This window comes from Cervus canadensis, chromosome 12 (genome assembly GCF_019320065.1).
Source record: "Cervus canadensis isolate Bull #8, Minnesota chromosome 12, ASM1932006v1, whole genome shotgun sequence".
NCBI lineage: Eukaryota > Metazoa > Chordata > Mammalia > Artiodactyla > Cervidae > Cervus > Cervus canadensis.
This window is the reverse complement of record NC_057397.1, coordinates 66432899-66448662: the sequence shown is the minus strand read 5'-3', so window position 1 is coordinate 66448662 and position 15764 is coordinate 66432899. Positions and strand designations below refer to the sequence as shown.

The window sequence follows — 15764 nt, the reverse complement described above, 5'->3', positions numbered from 1 at the left end:
CCAAATAAATAAAAATAATTTTTTTTAAAGTGGAAAGGCCACCCACAGGATGAAAGCAAACCACATATCCAAGAAAGGAAATATAGCTAGAACACACTTTAAAAAAAACTCTTAGAATTCAAAAATAGCTAGATTAAAATCCAATAGAAGTGGATAAAGGATAAGAACAGATATTATTAAAGAAGGTATTCAAAGAGCTAACAAAGACATGAAAAGATGGTCAACATCATTAGGCATAAGCATGATGTAAATCAAAACTGCAGGAAGACAGTACTTTATACCCACTAAGATAGCTATAGCAAAAAGGACATATAATAGCAAGTATCGGAGAGGACATAGAGAAATCAGAATCTTTGTATACTCAATAGGAATGTAAATGATAAAGTCACTTTGGAAAAAAAAATCTGGAAATTTCTTCAAAAACTTAAACCATCTGACCTAGCAATGTCATTTTTATGTATGTATCTAAGAAAAAATGACATACGTCCACATAAAAATTGGTACATGAATAGTCATGGCAGCATCATGCATAATAACTAAAAGTAAAAAGAACCAACCAACAAATGGATAAACAAAATGTGGTATATCCAGGTAATAGGGTATTCTTCAACCATAAAAAAAAAAAATGGAGCACTGGCATATGCTGCAACATAGATGAAGTAAAAGTAGCCAGACAAAAAAGGCCAAACACTGTATGATTCCATTCATGTGAAATGCCCAGAACAGGCAAGTTCATAGAGCTAAAAAGTAGATTAATGGTTGCCTGAGGTCAGGGAGTGGGTGGATGGGGTTAGAAGTTTATGTTAAAGGATATGGGGTTTCTTTTTGTAGTGATGAAAATGTTCTAAAATTCGTTGCAGTGACGGTTGCATGATTCTATAAATATACTAAAAACAACTATTGAGTTCCATACTTTAAATCGGTAAATTTTATGTACATTAATTTTTATCTCAGTAAAACTGTTACCAAAAAAAGGGAAGAAGTAATTGCTACAACCAAACTCACCATGATACAAAATACAAGGCACAGGCTTAAACATTTCCAGTTACCCCAAACCAGGAACTTCAGAACAAATTCATTGTGTTCTACTATCACAGATGATTTGAGGGGTTTTAATCATGTTAGTCTCACCTAAATATATTTGCTTTGCTTATTTTACTTATTATTTGATCTCATCTTTTATGTTTTACTTTTAAAAATGTCTATAAAAACACTTCCATTCTTGAAAGTTCTCTGCCCTGAGCAAAGAAGGAAGGAAAAGAGGACCTGGTTACCACAGGCCTTTCCGTCTCTCTCTTAGCGTTTCAGGTCAGTCAGTACAGAACTAGAGAAACTCTGAATTCACTGCCCCCCAAAAAAGGAAGTCTATTTTCTTTCGACGTGACCAAATCTAGTAACTCGGAAAACAAAAGAGAAATTTTTTTCTTCCTTTGGTCTTCCAGCTCAGGGTAATACTAAGCCTAGTGTCACATACACACACAGTAATAACGCAGGAGAATTTCTGGAAAAGCTCTGTCATCTTAAGCCTGAAATTCTCCAGTTGCTACATGAGAAAATCCAGGAATGAAATCTTACACCTGAGATTCACTTTGCTGTTCTTCAGGAGAAGCCTGAAGGAGGAGGAAAGCAGGAAGCCACTGGGGAAAGATTCTTGAGGGTCACCAATGAGCGGTGAGGTAATGCCAGGTCCCCTCACAAAGCAGGGGGGAGGCCCCACAGACTGTCTTTGATTAAACTGTTAGAGTCCCACTCACACCATGCCCCTATTTTAAACCAGGCGGTCTTGTCCGGTGAGTCCCAGAGGCAAGGCTCCAGAGAGACTATTTTACTCCCATATCCTCCCAGTTCTTCTCTTAAGCATGAGAAGCAAAAGGAATTGCCTGGAACCAGGACTGTATCCAATCAGATTGATTTATAAGACAGAGGTGGCTGTACCTTCTCCAAGATACCACCTTATACAAAAGAAAACTAATCACAGTTAACAACACAGGACTTGACTAAAATTTAACCAAAAAGCACCACTCTTTTCTATCCTCTGAGCTTTCCGAAAACAATTAATTTTTAGTATGAGGTTCTTAACCCTGGATGCACAGAAACAAAGTGATTCTAATTGGATTGGTGTCTGATGACCTGACAACAGCCATCTCTATGTTCTCCTTGGTACCAAAGGCTCAACTGAGTTTGAGACTCACCGATCCAAGGCCTGCCCTTTGTCAGGCACTTTCCTAACTGGTCTCAGCATATTACACTCACAACAATGCTGTGAGGTCATTATTTTTATTACTTTGCAAATAAAGAAACTGAGAAAAAAAGAAGATAAAAATAGACTCACCAAGGCTTGAATCCAGGTGTGAATTTAAAAATATATATATATATATCAGAGCATTTCTTAGCTACCCGGGACTGAGCCTCTTTAATAGCCCACAGGGTGCCTCTCCTATGCAGCTCTACTTATGCACCAGGCACCAGAATCAGAGGCAGCTCAGACGCATCAGCTCACAGAACCACAGCCCAAGCATCTACGTTCCCACCCTGACAACATTCCCACCAGCTGTCCCTTCGCTCCACCTTTTCTGAGAGTTCCTTCCCTGGGAATCCTTCCCTGGTGTCATTGCCATTCAGAGATAACACCAACTACTTTACCCCCTAGAGAACGTTCTACCCAGATCTCCTCCCCAGCTGGTATCCTCTTAGACATCCCCCTGACCTTTCTCGTCGTGGAGTGAGAGCATCACCTGGCCGACTTGGATCCAGTCTCTCTCTCAGCTGGTCTGGAGGAAGGTCACCCTGTCTCAGAGCTAATGAGGAAGTGGTTAGCTTTACTGGAGTTCAGCTCAGACCAGCCCAGCCCAGCAGCCAATATTGTTCAAAGAATTAGACACGAGGCCAGGTGCACTTTGCCCCAGCAGTCATTCAATTATCCCTGACTTCCTGGGCTTTTTACATGTTGTTCATTGTTTAGTCGCTCAGTTGTGTCTGATTCTTTTGCAACCCCCAAGGAAATGGCACCCCACTCCAGTACTTTTGCCTGGAGAATCCCATGGAGGGAGGAGCCTGGTAGGCTGCAGTCCATGGGGTCACAAAGAGTCGGGCACGACTGAGTGACTTCACTTGACTTGACTTGACTTGGACTGCAGCAGGCCAGGCTCCTCTGTCCATGGGCTTTTCCAGGCAAGAATACAGAATGGGTTGCCACTTCCTTCTCCAGGGGATCTTTCTGACCCACCAGGGTCAGAAATCCAGGGATCCAACCACCATCTCCTGCTTGCCAGGTGAATTCTTTACCGGTGAGCCACCTGGGAAGCCCCTTCCCCCAGTAACTGAACATCCTCTCCATTACTGGGGTATCACATGGCTCCCAGTACAACAGTGCCAATGTGCTGACCTTCCTTCTGGAATTTAACAGGGACCTTGGACTTTGACTTGAACTTGGGCTTCCCTGGTAGCTCAGCTGGTAAAGAATCCACCTACAGTGCAGGAGACCTGGGTTCAATTCTTGGGTTGGGAAGATTCCCTGGAGAAGGGAAAGGCTACCCACTCCGGTATTCTGGCCTGGAGAATTCCATGGACTGTATGGTCCATGGGGTCGCAAAGAGTCTGAGTTACATGCACTTTGGACTTTGAAATTAATTTTCTTCTGTCTTTGGAATAGAGGACACTTTGGTCTTTTTTCTTTGTTGACCATGAGGAAAAGAATGGAGGGAGAATTACCACAGAGCCAGTCCCAGGGTTCTCAGTGTCACAGACACATTTCCTGAGCCTGACACGGGCAATGAGAACTTATTTCTCCCCATTTTTAGTCAGCTCCCTATAAACTGTTAGTCTACTATTCTTTGTGGAGAAGGAAATGGCAATGCACTCCAGTAGTCTTGCCTGGAAAATTCCATGGACAGAGAAGCCCAGCGGGCTACACCCCATGGGGTCGCAGAGTCAGACACGACTGAGAGGCTAACACATGCATACTGTTCTTTGAGTCAAGGTGTTTAAGACCACAGCCTTTGGGGACTGGCAAATTAGGATGCGAATCCCAATTCCAATGCTATTCTTTGACTCCCACATTTATCACCAACAAGGATTTGGAAATCTTAGACTAGACCTTCCATAACTGAACCGCCTACTCTGTGCTCATAACAGCAGTGACACAATTAAGGGGTTAAAAAAACTAAGGTGCAATAGGGGTGTTTGTAGGGAGCTCTGAACTCTGCCTTAAAATGGTACCAAGATACGTAAGAATATACTGAAGGTAGAAAGAGGAGATTCCAACATCTTCCATTAATTACTTTTCTAAGGAGCCTTTCAACCCTACTCTACCTGCCTTGAGAGTGTTTTGCCATTTGCCTCCCAACCTCACTCAGACCAGGAACCAACAGCAATTAGCCTCATCTACCACAAGCCTAGAAGGCTTAATCACCCTAATCTCGTGGTATTGCAAAGGCTGCTAGGAAACTAAAATTGGTGTTATTAATAAGCAAACCAAATACAAAGGAAGCCACAGAAAGCTAAGTTCAAATTCTCATTTAAGTTTCTATTTTAAAAGCTAAAATACAGCAAACATCAGTGAGAAAACTTGAAATAAGTCATTAGGCTTCTCAACAGACACAATTTGGACATATTTCTCACCAAATGACTTCTGAAAGTGCAGTGAAAACTCTGATTTCTATTGGTAGCCAACTAGAGAGTTGCCCTGACTTTATAACTCTGCAGCAACGTCTTTGCATTTGGTGGACATACAATTCTCCCCAGTAAGAACCTTCCACAGTTTTCAAATGCAGCCCATGTGATTGCTCCAGAAGTTGGTTTGCCACCCAATGTGTTCAGCCCTGAATCTAAGGATGGTCCCCAATTCCAACTTGACTATTTAGTCTGATCATTAAGCAGTTCCATTGTCTTTCTTCCATTTGTTGCTTTATTTATGCCTTCTCCCCCGCCCCACCAAACTTTCAGTCCATCCCTCTCCCACCCCACCTCCCCCTTGGCAACCACAAGACCATTGTCTGTGTCTGTGAGTTTGCTTCCGTTTCGTAGATGAGTTCATTTCTGTCATATTTTAGATTCCACATATACGTGGTATCATATGTTGTTTGCTTTTTTCTGAATTACTTCTAAATGATGATGAGGTCTATTTAGCAAGTATCTATTCTGTGCCAGATAGATGGCACAGATGCTGGGCAAAGTGCTTGGCTTATCTTATCTCTAATGTACACAAGATCTACACAAGGTAGATCACAGTCTCCAACCCCAATTACAGAAACTGAGGTTCAGGGAAATCAAATACCTTGTTCTTAGACACGTAATTGGTGGTTACAGAGCTAAGATTTGGATTCAGATAACTCAGGATCTTTGTCATTGTGAACACTACTCCTGATTTATAGAGATGTCCTAGTCACAGCTTCTACCCTGAACACCAGGACCACATCCTTTCTCCTATTACTTGACCTTGAGTGGCTCAACCAATCAGAAGAGGCCTTAGTATACGATTAACTGTTTCAGATAGTCAAAAAAATTTTCTGGAGAACTTACATCAAAACCAAAATTGTTACTTTGGGCAAACTCACTAATGTTGAAGTAGGCAACGTTAAACCAGCCCTGTTTATTCATCTACTTCTATATTCTCTCCAGGACATATTTATATGAATTCATCCAGCTTGCTCTGTCCAAATGCCATCCTCTCCATTTCAGAAGCTTACTAAGGTTCTGCTGAGGTTGAGGAAGGTGGTAACCACTCTTAGCATTTTCCAGGCTTAAAGCATGCCAGCCATTCTGTGAGGAGAGGAACTCTAGGGTCATGAGGAAAAGTTCCTCTTATAGATGTCTTTCAGCAAACAAATGAAATGACAATGATATAATTTGAATGTTTTTTGTGTGTATTAGTCGCTCAGTCGTGTCCAACTCTTTGCGATCCCATGGACTGTGGCCTGCCGGGCTCCTCTGTCCATGGGATTCTCCAGGCAAGAATACTGGACTGGGTTGCCATTTCCTTCTCCAGAGGAACTTCCCAACCCAGGGATCGAACCCTGGTCTCCTGCATCGCAGGCAGGTTCTGTACCATTTGAGCTATAGGGAAGTCCTGTATGCTTGAATTTGAATGTTAACATTTTATAAATGCCTAGTGAAATAATGTGTCTAGATAAAGACTAGACTGCCCCATCACAAGTTGGCAAACTGGTCACTAGATGCCTTCTGGTAGAAGTATGCAATACCATTTATACAGGATTATTGCTGGGAAAATGTACCTGAATCAGATCAAACCTCAATTCTAGAGTGTATATCCAACAATGTAATTTCTTTTTGCATTGACTGTATAAAAGATGTACATTCACTATAAGGGTATCTCTTACATCCATCACTGATGAAAGCAAAGGATATAACATGAAAAAGTAACTTAATAAAAAGGCTTTTCCACTGGAATTTAAATTAATGAGGTCCATCTAAGATAATCTCTCTGCTGGTGATTAATTTGATTCAAGGATAGATGTAGAAGGCCCACAGGAGTATCTGTAGTCTATGGTTGGATACCAAATGCTTCAGTCAGGCTGTGTGTGTGTGTGTGTGTGTGACTTGAATTCTCTTATTGTAACATTTTGCAGTGGAAAAATTTAAACATAAACAGAAGTAGAGAGATTAATGTAATGAACACTTGTACCAACCTCCAGCTTCAGCAGTTGACAGCTCATGTCCAGCTTTGTTCCATCTGTATTTCCCTTGAAACACATGACCTGATCCTTCACCCTAGAGCATTTAAACTGACTTCTTAAGAAAAAAGAAATAGTGGTCTTGCCTGGAGGCAGACTTCTGGTCAACTCTGCTAGAGGTCAAATGGTCCTGCATCACCTGAACTATAGGCCAAGCTTCTCAATTCACAAAATTACATCAGCTTTTCTCTCTATCTAACAGGCATCCAATGAACAGAAGCTCTTCTACTTTTGAACTGGTTGGGTTCTTGGAGCATTTTTCCAAATCTGTTTGTGCTAGGGCCTGAAGAGGCACCATGCAAGTTACTCTTAACATCACTTGTTTGTGGTAGGCAATTTTGAGGAATTTTTGCTCTCTGAACCATAGAAGTTCATGAGTTGAAAAAATGCCTTATAGCTGCCTCAGGTCAACAACTGAGAGGAACTGACTTTCGGGCTCTAACCAAACAGCTCAGTCTTTGCTTGGCTGCCGCTATATTTAACCCAGAACACTGCTATATTTAAAATGGTTAATCAACAAGGACCTACTGTATTGCACATGGAACTCTGCTCAATGTCATGTGACAGCCTGGATGGGAGGGGAGTTTGGGTAAGAAGGGATATATCTATATGTATGGCTGAGTCCCTTCATTGTTCACCTGAAACTATCACAACATTGTTTGTTAACTGGCTATACCTCAATACAAAATAAAAAGTTTAAAATAAAATAAGTAAAACCAAAAGAAAGTCTATATATTTAATAGTATGCTACCATCACTCATCTAGAGCCAGATATCCTGGAGTCAGAAGTCAAGTGGGCCTTAGGAAGCATCACTACCAACAAAGCTAGCGGAGGTGATGGAATTCCAGCTGAGTTATTTCAAGTCCTAAAAGATGATGCTGTTAAAGTGCTGCACTCAATATGCTAGCAAATTTGGAAAACTCAGCAGTGGCCACAGGACTGGAAAAGGTCAGGTTTCATTCCAATCCCAAAGAAAGGCAATGTCAAAGAGTGTTCAAACTACTGCATAATTGCACTCATCTCACATGCTAGTAAAGTAATGCTCAAAATTCTCCAAGCCAGCCTTCAACAGTACATGAACTATGAACTTCCAGATGTTCAAGCTGGGTTTACAAAAGGCAGAGGAACCAGAGATCAAATTGCCAACAGCTGTTGGATCATAGAAAAAGCAAGAGAGTTCCAGGAAAACATCTGCTTCTGCTTTATTGACTATGCCAAAGCCTTTGTGTGGATCACAACAAACTGTGGAAAATTCTAAAGAGATGGGAATACCAGACCACCTTTCCTGCCTCCTGAGAAATCTGTATGCAGGTCAAGAAGCAGCAGTTGGAACCAGACATGGAACAATGGACTGGTTCCAAATCAGGAAAGGAGTACATCAAGGCTATATATTGTCACCCTGCTTATTTAACTTATATGCAGAGTACATCATGTGAAATGCAGGGCTGGATGAAGCACAAGCTGGAATCAAGATTGCCGGGAGAAACATCAATAAACTCAGATATGCAGATGGCAGAAAGTGAAGAGGAACTAAAAAGCCTCTTGATGAAAGTGAAAGAGGAGAGTGAAACAGCTGCTTAAAGCTCAACATTCAAAAAACTAAGATCATGGCACCCAGTCCCATCACTTCATGGTAAATAGATGGGGAAACAATGGAAACAGTGAGAAACTTTATTTTGGGGGGCTCCAAAATCACTGCAGATGGTGACTGCAGCCGTGAAATTAAAAGACACTGGCTCCTTGGAAGGAAAGCTATAACCAACCTACCAGGCTCCTCCGTCCATGGGATTTCCCCAGGCAAGAATACTGGAGTGGGTTGCCATTTCCTTCTCCAGGGGATCTTCCTGACCCAGGGATCAAACCCAGGTCTCCCACATTGTAGGCAGACGCTTTACCATCTGAGCCACCAAGAAAGTCATAACCAACCTAGACTGCATATTAAAAAGCACAGACATTACTTTGCCAACAAAGGTCCATCTAGTCAAAGCCATGATTTTTCCAGTGGTCATGTATGGATGTGAGAGTTGGACCATAAAGAAAGCTGAGCACCGAAGAAGTGATGCTGTTGAGCTGTGGTGTTGGAGAAGATTCTTGAGGGTCCTTTGGACTGCAAGGAGATCCAATCAGTCCATCCTAAAGGAGATCAGTCCTGAGTACTCATTGGAAGGACTGATGCTGAAACTGAAACTCCAGTACTTTGGCCACCTGATGCGAAGAGCTGACTCATTGGAAAAGACCCTGATGCTGGGAAATATTGAAGGCAGGAGGACAAGGGGACAACAGAGGATGAGATGGTTGGATGGCATTACTGACTCAGTGAACATGAATTTGAGTAAACTCCAGGAGCTGGTGATGGACAGGGAAGTCTGGTGTGCTGCAGTCCATGGGATTGCAAAGAGTCAGACATGACTGAGTGACTGAACTGAACTGAATTGAACCATTTACCTAATACTGAAGAAGGGGAAGATACAAATTCATATATTTGTATATATATAATTATGCATATATATAAACACATACAGGTATATATTTACTTATACTTTAGAAAAGAGAAGGATAAAGCACATTTGTTTAATAGTTATCATAGGGGAAGCTAGAGATCAAAGTGGAGAGAAGAAGAAGAGAAGCTAGAACTTCTCTGAATATAACTGACTGTATAGATTTGACATTAGAACTATGAAAATTCTTTACATAACTGCAAAACAACCTTAGGTCAAAATTAAAAGAAAGCCACTCTTAAATGGAAAGCAAATGAAACAAACAAACTTTGCTGTGTATTGAATGAGAAGCATAGCCTGAGAGGAAATAAATTCAAATGATTTAAAAACAGCAATTTCACTGCGAACCCTGGTGGGTTAGATCCTAAGGACAGAAATCACCTTAAAAATCTTAAACTGTTTTCAGAAATCATTCTCCTAGCAATGATATTAATATCATCATTCTGAAACACAGATAGTAAAGCCAAAGTAATTATATTAATATTGCTTGGAATCAAGATTTTAGGCATAAAGAAAATTTACAAATACAAAATCAAAGAAGTTAAATAGAAGTCCTACAATACTAAGTCCAAATTCAAAATTTTAGCAGGAACTCATGATGTATTTTCTCCTAAATAATTTTTATCATTCTGTCCACTGAATCAGCCTAGAAACAATGACCAGCTCATAAGCAATGAGCAGCCCTAAAGCCAACTTGTGATCTTTAAACATCATTTCTCACAAAAGGAACTAAGTCTCCTTGAAGAAATTGCTGATTCTTGGTCTGTAGCAGGAAATGTACAAAATGTACCTAGAACATTTGTCATAATGGACAGCAGTTATCAAAAACCACTGGGGTTGTATTCAAAGAATTCAGCAAATAGAAAGAGACTCTCAGAGGCAAAAGATGGAAATTTTTGAAAACCAACAAGAATAATGACTAAAATGAACTGAAACACATCAAATATGTTAAAATCCATGAGGCTATAATTATACTCAACAACAAAAACTCATTGATCACCCTTGGAGGATGACTGAGAACCAAGTCATCATTCTGAACAGTTAAGAATAAAGGACTTAACCTGCCCTTACTGTGCAAACTGTATCTTGGGGTAACCAAGATACTTTTAAGGGAAAGTTTCTCTTTATAGAAGACTTCCATCAAATAAATGGAGGAATGATAGAATTAGACTACTATCATTTTGCAACCCCTAGTGAATAATGAATCTATCAAAGATGATGAACTACAACAAACAGACAACTTGTCGCACCATTGCCCCCTGAGAGAAGTACGCTTATGAAACTTTCTTGATAGAAAATTGTATCTAAACCAGATAAAACTTTCCATTCTAGACGGTAGGTCTAAAGAATTAGTCTACAGGAAATGCTGGTGAGAGGAACAAGTTACGGATGAAATGACACTCAGGGTTGCAAAATAGAAAATGTGAAATACTACAGATGACTCTGTTTCTTCCATGTATAAATTGAAAAGGAAAAAAGATTAAACAGTTATAGATTAAAAGAAAATTAAAAGAAGGCATGGACCAATTCTCTGCTGTGGTTTTGTTTTTTTCTTTTCGGCTGCACCATGCAGCATGGGAGATTTTAGCTCCCCAACCAGGGACTGAACCCAGGTCAGTGAGAGTTCAGAGTCCTAACCACTGGACTGCCAGGGAATTCCCCAAACAAATTCTTTTTTTTTTTTTTTAATTATAAAAATAGGTAAATTCCATTTTGGGGTGTGAAAACGGTTATGTGGTTTCGGTTCTTTAAGAGTCCTTATTTAGCGATATGTATAGTTATGGATGGAGTGATTTGCTGTCTTAGATTTGCTTCATAAGAATCCATTCTGGTTGTAAGGGAAGGGAGTGTGGTACAGGGCAGCAGAAATGAAACAAGCCTAGGCAAAAGCTAAATGCCAAAGCAATTGGGCAATGATGGCACATAGGAGTTTATTACATTATTCTATTTTTGTTGATTTTGACATGCTTTATTAGTAAACTTTAAAATGAGAACACTTTAGTTACACACACACATGCACACCCTGAGTTTCCCAACTTCTTGTTCTTGTTTTGAGCAAAGGATCTGGGTCAATAAGGGGTGAGTAGTGTTTTTTTGGTTCCAACCATCAAGGTATTTATTTCTTTAGAGACAGTGTTAAGCACATTCTCATTGGACAGTTTCCAGAGAAGGGACTGTCCCACCATAACGCCATGTGCCAATCCTCTAATTTCACATTCTGAATCTTGCCTTTCAGAAAATGTAAATGAAGTCTCCTGAATTGGAAGGTAAATTTGGAGTTCAGAGCACTACAATATTAGTATTGAAACATAAGAACTGTTCTCCTGTGTTAGCATCTCAAGGATATAAGGATCTCGGCCAGTGGGCGCAGAGAGAAACAGAAGTAGCCCGCTTATAGATACAGGAGCCTGTGACCTGGAAGCAAAAGGGGTGGAGAAGGAAGAGGCAGCTTGCCCACTTGAGGTTAGGTCTCAGGCATCTACAGGTATCTTGGGGGTGTCTTTAGCCTCTCACAGTGTGATTTGAGATTCTGTGTCTCCAATGGTCAGAGAAATCTGAGCTGATGGCAGGGCTACAAGCAATTAGATCCACTGCCATTCATGAATTACCATTCCAGGCCACGTACTAAGCATTTTATGTACATTCCTCCGTGAATCGTGCCAGTCTCCCCTCTCTCACGGCACAGGCATCACCACCACAATTTTACAGGTAAGAAAAAGGAGGTTCAGAGAGGTTGAGTTATTCTCTCAGGGTCACACAGCCAGCAAGTGACTTCATTTGTCCTCTAACTTATGGAATTCTGCCTTCAAAAGCCTTCCCCCACTGTCTGGGTTTGGCAGGCCACAGGTGGCATTTTGTGGGCACCAAAGCCCAGAGCATTTCCTGGATGAAAATCCTGCCCACTGAAATAAGGCCAACAGCACCATCAGGGAAAGGATGAAGACCTGTTACCAAAGGTGAATGACTTCAGAAGACAACTGATATCTCTGTTGCTTATCTGGGCAGCAAATCCAGGACAAAAAACATCCAGAAAACCCGGCAGGGGCTGGTGGGCAGTGAGGAAGGAGAAAGTATATTTCACAGCTCCTTTTTCCCATCACCTTCCATCACTTTTAAATAAATTGACCACAAATGTATTTTATAGACCCAAGCAGCCCCTCGTCCCTCGTGGCAAGTAATGCACTAAAGGCTCATTTATTTAGCGTCCTATTGATTAGCAAGTAGCGCACTGCCGTGTGTGAAAACAGACAGCTTGCGGGAAGCTGCCATGTAGCACACGGAGCCCGGCGCTCTATGGTGACCTCGATGGTGGGGATGCAGACAGGCTGGGACAGGGGTCTAACAGGGGAGGGGTACGTGTATACATATGGCTGATCCATTTCACTGTACAGCAAACTAACACAATATTGTGAGCAACTATACTCCACTTTTTTAAAACACAGAAAGTAGTGATACATACAGTGAGAACTGATGACTGTGAAGATGACCCAGAGGCAGCGAGATATCCTCAAGAGGTTTATGACCCACAAAATGCTATTACATTCCAGAGGCAGAGCATTAAATGTATCTTATTGAATTAAATTTATCTGACAACTGTTCAGCCGCATATGGTTATGTGAAATCTATATAACCCAGAATACTTGATTACCCAGGATAAACATGTTCTCTGACCATGCTGGCTTTTCTGCTGCTGGATAACGATAAACACAACCTCCACCACATATAGTTATTCTACCACATGAAGAGTGGAAGACAGATAAAACTGAACTGGAACGAATCTAGTAGAAAATAACCAAGAAATTGTCCTTTCAAAATGTATCATTTAGGACTTCCCTGGTGGTGCAGTGGTTAGGAATCTGCCTGCCAATGTAAGAGACACAGGTTCGACCCCTGGTCCAGAAAGATCCTACATGTCTCAAGGCAACTAAGCCCACGCGCCACAACTACTGAAGCCCGAGTGTCCTAGAGCCTGTGCTTGTCAACAAGAGCAGCCACCTAAATGAAAGGTCCACACACAACTAGGGCAGCCCTCACTCGCTGCAACTAGAGAAAGCCCACACACAGCAACAAAGTCCCAGCACAGTCAAAACTTAAAAACAAAAAAATAAAATTCAAAGAAATGTATCATTTGTATGGAGAAATTAAGCACTAAAATTTAGGGGCCTGCAGTGGTTCTCCAGTACATTTGAGAAGGCCTCCCACCACTATTATCCTGTTTAAGGAAATAATATATGTAAATTCTTGTATATGCCCAATAATTGGTAAGGGCTTCTATGTGTCGGGCTTCCCTTGTGGCTCAGCTGGTATCCGCCTGCAATGCGGGAGACCTGGGTTTGATCCCTGGGTTGGGAAGATCCCCTGGAGAAGGGAAAAGCTACCCACTCCAGTATTCTGGCCTGGAGAATTCCATGGACCGTATAATCCTTGGGGTCACAGAGTTGGAATGGACTGAGCGACTTTCACTTTCATTTTCTTTCTAAGAGTCAGCTATTGTTATTACTATTATAATTATTAAAATGATCCTTGCTTTGCAGGTCCTTAGAACTACAGTGATGGAAACTGTCATGTATTGTCTTTTATTTTGTCTTCAGAAGAGGAGTGGGTGTGTGTTTTTGGTCTTAGTTTGAGTTCAGATTCCCTCAAACATAGTACAGTCTAGTAATGACCATTGTATTCCCTGTTTCATGTTTTTAACTTATCCCAAATAAGAAAATAATGAAAAGCAGGCACAAGACAAAAACACTACAGTATTTCAAAAATGCAGAATCATTGTGAAAAAAAGCACTATGAGCAGGTTTGTCAAGTGACGTTCCTCAGATGCTATAAGCCAGCAGAGGATGCTGATGCTCTTCTTGTCTCTCCAGAATCAGCCAGGGTTCTTCAAGGAAGTAGAACCAATAGAAAGATTTCTTTAAAAAAAAAAATTGGCTCATGAAATTATGGCTCTGGCAAATCCAAAATCTGCAAGGTGGATCAGCAGGCTGGAGAATCAGGAAGAGCAAATGTTGCAGTTCAAATCCAAAGGCCATTGACTGACAGAATTCATGCTTGACCCAGGGAAATCAGTCTTGTTTTATTCAGGCCTTCAACTGATTGGGTAAGGCTGACCACACTAGGGAAAGCAATCTCCTTTATTCAAGCCCACTAATTTAAATTTTAGTTCAGTTCAGTTCAGTCGCTCAGTCGTGTCTGACTCTTTGCGACCCCATGAACCGCAGCACGCCAGGCCTCCCTGTCCCCATCTCAAAACAATCTCACATAAGCACATATGTTTGACAACATATCTGGGCAGCACAGCCCAGCCAAATTGTCCCTTAACTGTCACAATCTCTCTCTCTTACATACACACACACACACAGGCACACGCACACTTGATCATGATTCATCACAAAGTGAGGAAGGAAGTACCTAGGTCATAATGCCAAGCTACCAGGGGTCTTCTGGAGCCCTCCAAAGAGGTTACTTGTCTGATGAGACCGTCAGCATATCAATTTCAAGATATGATTTTTTTTCTTCTTTCATGAGAAAAATAATCCATTGATTCAGAAAACAGGCACTATTTAACTGAGATGCTTTTTTTCAGCACCTCCGAGGTAAATATTGCTATGTCCCCATTTTCACAAACTCTTCAGTTAAGTGATTTGTCCCAGCATCCTTCAGCTAATAGAAGAACCTAAATTTGAACACAGGACTTCAGCCTCCATGTGACTTGTGATTTCTCTTCATGCTGCCCAAGAGGTAAGGAAAGAAAGAAGATCAGAAAAATTCTTCTAACAGAAGAAACCTGTGATGGTAAGTGTGCAATATTCCATGCTATTCCCTTATTTCATCTCTATTTGGGGGTCTTATGGGCAGGAATACTCACTCAGGTAAACAACCAAACCTGTAGACTGCAACCCATACCTCCTCTTCTAAAGGGATTTGGGGATGCCTTTGGTAACAAGACATGCCCATATTTCCAGTGCATTACACCCTCTTGACAATTGTCGGTTGCAGATTCTTACTGAGGCCCTGGAAAAGCTCTCATCCAGGCCATCTGCCTGGCCTCTTATCTCTGCCAGCCCCAAATTTAGACTAACGGTTGCTCATAATTTGTGGCAGAGCTATTCCAAAGAACCACTTGCTCAGAGGCAGGCAGCTGGTGACAAGGCTGCACTTTGATCTCTTGCTGGCCCCTTCTAGAGCTTGGGTGACCAACAGCAGGGCTTCATCTGTCTTCAGCTCATGCTCAGAATCACCCTTGCTTGTGGCTGGGTGCTTTGAGTGTGGAAACACTGAGTTGGAGTTATGTAACAGGAGGATAGTAATAGAATCATGTGTGCTGTTCACTTATAAAAATTTGTGTTGGACCAAGGGGGATGGGGAGTGGGACTAAATTGGGAGATCAGAATTGACATATATGCACTACCATATATAAAATGGGCATCCCCGGTGGCTCAGACAGTAAAGAATCTGCCTGCAATGCAGAATATCTGGGTTTGATCCCTGGGTCGGGAAGATACCCTGGAGAAGGGAATAGCAACTCATTCCAGTATTCTCGCCTGGAGAATTCCATGGACAGAGGAGCCTGAT

At 41.5% G+C, this 15764-nt stretch overlaps 1 protein-coding gene across 3 annotated transcripts in view; it reads right to left on the bottom strand.

Annotated features, from left to right (window-relative positions):
• The window catches only part of CDH17 (cadherin 17), an 86526-nt gene extending 83728 nt beyond the window's left edge, over positions 1-2798 (bottom strand). The window contains exon 1 of one of the 3 annotated variants that reach the window (XM_043484149.1): positions 2708-2798. The gene's annotated coding sequence lies outside the window, so the exon portion shown is untranslated. Of the gene's footprint in view, positions 1-2332; positions 2377-2707 lie in introns of those variants that run through there. The other 2 variants (XM_043484151.1, XM_043484153.1) reach the window with 2 other exon arrangements.
• Positions 2799-15764: the final 12966 nt, after the last annotated feature.